This window comes from Pistacia vera, unplaced genomic scaffold (genome assembly GCF_008641045.1).
Source record: "Pistacia vera cultivar Batoury unplaced genomic scaffold, PisVer_v2 Contig795, whole genome shotgun sequence".
In the NCBI taxonomy this organism is placed as follows: Eukaryota; Viridiplantae; Streptophyta; class Magnoliopsida; order Sapindales; family Anacardiaceae; genus Pistacia; species Pistacia vera.
The window spans coordinates 1-6,111 of NW_022196662.1; positions in this window are offsets into that span (position 1 = coordinate 1).

Genomic DNA, 6,111 nt, shown 5'->3' on the forward strand with positions numbered 1-6,111 from the left:
ATTATTATTATTATTAAACACTTAATTGTTATATATAAATTAAATAATAAGATGCCCATCTCATTATAAATTTTTAACTTCATTCAACTTCAACTGAGAAGGTATTTAATTAGTTTTACAACTTGAAGAAATTCTAAAGTGATATAAGTTGATTTATTAACATAGGATAAATGGTAGTTTATAGAGTAAAAAGATATTCATTATACAATTATAAAAATGTTGATTATGTATTTCTACTATTAAAAGTAGTAGCCATCCCATTTCAGATTTAATTTTTCAATGTTTAATATAAGTAATGGTAAGTAATTAGAAGTTGAAGAGGCAAATAATTAATTAATGAATTAACCATGCATGAAACAGAGCCAATTTCTTAAACCACAGCTTGCTTAAACCCTAGTACAAAATTAAAATAAAGTTTCTGAACTGAGCTGTAAAAGTTTATTAAACTGACATTAACAAAGATTCGGATCAAACCCTTGTCAACCCTAAAACGAAAAACTCGTTGTTATAATTAAGCAATAGAACTCCATGAATGATTATTAATAAACTGAAAAAAGCAGTGAAGAACTAGTCCAATTCCATGGCCACATCCCAAAGTCCTTCCAAAGATTCCGGCGACTTTAACGCCCCAGTTACGCTTAAAACAAAACATATTTTTTTCTTAAACAAAGAGCAAAGGAAGCTTCCCATATGGATACAGATATAATTGTACACTTAATTTGATATAGAATTGTGTTCGTTATATACACCGTGCTCATATTTTGAAATAATAAGAACTCGCCAGCCGGCCATATGCACGATCTCTTGTTGGCTGGTACAAAAATTTTAATGAGTTTCTGCATAAAAACAACTCGTTTGGAATGGAATAAAATCTCGGTATTACAACAATATTGGAAAACCCTCATAAAATCTGATTTTGTTCCGCACATGAGAATAATCACATTTCTTGTTTGTGTTCATTGTTTCATTTATGGCTGGCTGCTCGCACGACTCATTAGGGTTTCCATAATTTGCAGCTTTCTTTTTTCTGTTTTGGATAGAGCTGGCAGCTGGTTCACAACCATTTTCCCATTAAACAAACCCAAATGACATATTTATATATAATTTGTATTATCATGATGAATTCATAATGTAATTAGTTTCATTTGTTTATTTTCATTCTCTATGTTTAGATTAGGGCTCAATGTGAAGAGCTTTGGTGTTTCAGCATCATGAAACATGAATATAGTCCAGTATAACGCCACGTGGTTTCGATATTTGCTCCGAAAGTAACAATAATTATGGGGATTAATTTATTTCTATTGACTAGAGTAATGTACTTTTGTTGTTTAATTAATCATGGAATTTGGGGGATATCAAATATGGAATGAGACTTTAATGGATCGACCGCATGCTCTTAGAATCTGTTATAGTTTTATGAAAGATAAGAACGAAGACGGAAATTAAAATAATTGCACATCTTATGGATTATAATAAGCTTAATCACAGATAAATTTAACTTGATTTAATTGTTAAATTAGATGTATATCTTAAAATTTAATGGGGGTGATGCATTGGTGCTTAATTGCATGAGGGGTTGTCATGTGTAGGATCTCTGTGATCGGAATCTCATTAATATAGGGAGATTGTTTCACATGTAAGAACTGTTAATTTGACTAAAAGGAACAATTCACAGCTCCAATTTGAGTAATAATAATATATAGTTTGTTTCATCCTTGAGATGTTTGCCTTTGTAGAATTTGTACATAAGAAATCGCTCGTAGAAAGAAATTTGTTAAATTCGTCAGGCTTTAACATTTATTTCATCTCGATGTTTTGATTCCAAAATACTCTTTGTTGTATATATATAATTCATAAATCCTTTGAATTCATTGTATCAAGTTTCAATTGATAATTCGGAAATTCCTGAACTTAACATTAGAGTCTCTCCGAACCTTGATATTCCGAAAATCCTTTGAAACCAAACTTCAATATTTCCATTAATCCTTCAAAACTTGAACTTAAACCAAACATTCTTCGATTGAGAATTCAGAAATTCCCTGAACGTAAAATTGGACTCAATGTCGAATCTTGATATTCCGAAAATCCTCCAAAATCAAAACTTATTTCCAAACTTTAATATTCTGAAAATTCTTCAAACTAAACTTAAATCCTCATTCTCATGCCAAGTGATCAATCCCCACTTAAGATGATGAGACTAATAAGGAAAAATAATTTGTGAATAGTAATTTTTTACAATAAATTGAAAGTAAATGATAGACTTTAATAGTGAATACTATATATATATGCCTTTTCCTCTCCAGTGAAATTTCCACTTTCTGTATTGTAATTGCTCATTTCCGATTTCAATTCTTAACAGCAAATTAGTGGCTGGGATATTGTCATCAAGATGTATTCTAATCTTACATATACACGAATTAATTTAAATTGTTTCCTTATGTTATTTATTGGAATTTTTATGACTTTACATATTTATCTCAACATTTTTACTATATAATTTCAATCAAATTTATACACNGGTAGCCAACCACCACCGTCGGCCGCCATCGATAGTCGACGGAATGGTGCAAGACTTTCCGTATATGGCTGACCGTGCGCCGACAAAGCCATTTCCAGCCATGGATCACAAATCCATGGCCAGAAAACAGCTAGATCTATGGCCATTTCATGGCCAAAGATGTGGATGTGAAACAGCCACAGATTTGGTTGTGAAAAGGCTAAATCTTTGGCCATGCCATAGAAACGCCAGATCTGGCCATCAGACTAGAAAAGGCCTTATCGGTGCACGACCGGCCATATCTTGTTGGTTTCTAGCACCATTACGATGACTGACGCTAGTGGCCGGTAGTGGTGAGTAACGACTGACAGTAGTCTTGGGTGGCTGGGGGTATTTTGTTAACTTTTAAACTTTTTATGGCTGGCGTGTTTTAGCTAATTTCGCAAATATAAGGGGGCTGGGTAATTGTTATTTGGTAGACATTTGAGGGCAATTGTATCTGAAATGGTTTTTAGTTAAGGGCAAAATTGGTATAAAAATCAAATTACCTTAGTAATGTTTTAATCCCAAGGGTGGGGGAGGGTATCAGATTACCCCCCACATTGCCAACAGTAAGTACTATTTGCAATAACAGATTCCCGTAATATTTTATCACTTACAAACCAAACACCGAAATCTTGCAAAATAAAAAAAGATTACATCCGTTATCTTATATGTGCTTGATCCAAACGCAACCATAAAGTAATGTGAATCGAACACAATTTTTTAAGTCATTGTAGTTACTTTTGTTTCTATCAACAACCATTGACCTTGACTTTGATTGAAAATAATGAAGGGTTAATTAATTTCTATCAACATGAGTTGACATTGACTTTGAAAATACAATTGGCTTCTGTGTTTGTAACAGTTTTGTAAAACCATGGCTTGTCATTTCCTTAAAAATTGTAAAATTTGGAAAATTAGTAAGGAATTATTCATTTATTCAAACATAAGACTCTAGCAAACATTTATTAGTAGCAAATTGATTAAAATAAACTAAAAACATATCTTTTTCAACTCAATCAACAATATTTTTTGAAATGTTGAGGTAAAGTTACTACTTTCATTATGTAATTAACATAACATCATAGGTCAAGTTAGAAACTGTTGGGGATTGGTTAAACCACTTTGGTTTTGGATTACCCATTTTAAAGTGCAGCGCAAAATTACCAAGTTGATTAAGAGATTTCCAGTTTTTTAACCATATCAAACACAAGTGCAGAAAGTAAAGAACACAGACATATACATGGTTCGGCTAGATCCACTTTTAGCTTACATCCATGGGACCTTGTCTAGATCGAAGCAATCTACTAAGTTAAAAACAAATTACAAGATGTAGTTCAAAGCTGATCTGAGTTATAGTAAAAAGAACTCCCTATTCAACTTTACACTTAGCACCACATTTCGATTCCTTAACGTGTAGCAACTCCTTGGAGCTTCTTCTCACTGGGAACACACCCTGAGAATAGCTTATAAACTACAAGCTTCAAACGCCGATGCCATACACCAGCATCAGCAAAAGAACCACGTTCCAAGAGCCATCAAGTCTATGTTTGATAGGGTGAGCTTTTGGCACAAAATGGAAAATGAACCTTGAACCTTAAGAGAAAGAATACTCTAACAAATTCAGAGTAAGATGAAAAAAATATCGAAAGGTTAGATTCATTTATGCAAGAAAGAGTATTATATAATAAAGGATTTCTTGCTCAATAATAAAGTGCCACATCAACCAACAAAGGGCTGACATATTTTTGTCCAAATAAGGAAAGTATTCATTCTTTTTGGTTTGGACCACAAAAAAAATCAGGAAAGATAATTTTATTCACTAGGACCACTTAAGGATATTCTGACACATGTAAACGGTCCTAAATATCAAGAGAAAAAGATAAATAATATCTTTTTCACTTTATCAGACATGCAAGTCGTGTTGGGTTGCAAAATATCTAAAGCTAGAGTGTAAGCACAGACCGTTGTGCACACATACTCGAAGCGAAACAAGCCAAGACACAAGTCTGGCAAACAGTGTGCACTAAGAACTGATGTGCACACACACAACAGATGAAACATGCCAAATAAAAGAATTAGCAGCCAGTGTGCACTCATGACTCTTGTGCACACACACAACTCATAAGTTTGACAAAAATGAATATTCTACATTCTCCCCCTTTGTCAAACTTATGAACAAAAACATAATAAAAGAGATCAAGTGCAAACTTGTTTAAATCAACCATTTAAGACTTGCAGATTTGTACACACAAACATTAAAACAAAATAACCAAAACAACACAAATGTAAACACATGGTTAGTAAATAAAACAAATAAAAACATCAACATAAGATAACTAAGGAGTTAAAAAAAGTAGCAAACAAAGTAACAAACTCCCCCATGGAGAGATAACGAAAGATTCTAAGTTTATCCAAAAACATAAATAAACTATAAACTTCCCCATGCTTCTTACTCCCCCTCTTTGTTCATAAGTCTTGATGACTTTCGAGAGGGTAGAGAAGAGCGACCAACCTTCCTCTTGGTTTTGTGTTATGGAAGGGTAGTGATGGTAACATGTGAGTCCTCCATTTGAACTTCTAGCATTGCAGCAGGGTCAGTGCGCATAGGAGAATCTATTTGAGCAGCTGCTCCTTTATGAGGTTCTTGTTCATCATTATCAGCTGCTTTTTCTCTTTCCTTACCACCAACCTATTCTTCTTCCTCATCAACAACCTGTTCTTCTTCAACTTGAGTGTCAGGAACAGCATCGACATCGTCAGTAGGATCAACTGGAAGAGCATGAGGTACCACATTCTAAACAGTAGGTTCTATTAGAAACTTTTTCTCTTTTTTCTTCTTTTTCTTTTTCAAATTGGCCTCTATTTTATCCTTCCGTGAGCAAAGAGAAATGTGAATTTCCTTCACATATTGAAGGACATACTGCATTGAAGTCTCCAAGTCCTACATGGCAACAAAAAGCTTGGACTGCCAAGTGTTAGTCTTTGCTTGATTAGTTGAGGAAGATGATGGCAAGTTCCCTATAGGCTGTCTAAAAGACTTCTTGGTGATAGTCTTTATCTTCAAAACAGGTTCCACTCCATAGGATTTAGGCTTGTAAGTGGAAATGATTTTGTAAAGTAAAGAAGGAAAGTACAAAATTTGCAGAGAGTGAGTTGGTTGCACTGCAACTCTAATACTAGTGAAAATCAACTCAGCCAAATCAATATTTTTCCTTTGAGCAATTCCATAGAGGAGTTGTGCTTGTTCAGGTTTGACAGTCAAATTGTGCATTGAAGGGGACAAATTTGTCAGTGATATTTTAAACAACAATCTGTAAAATGGTGTGAGCACACCAGGTTGAAGAACACCAATTCTCAGCCAAACAGCAATTGAACCACCAGTGATGACTTTGCCAATTTTGTTTAAGTCTAAAGTCTTCAAATCAAAATTCTTTATGCTCTTCTTCAAACCAAGAGCATCCCTTACAACATTTTTTCATAAATAGGACCCAATGTCCTCTAACATAAACTCTATCATTATGCTTGTTCGATATTGAGTCAGCATTGTCAAAGCCAAAATTGGCATAAAA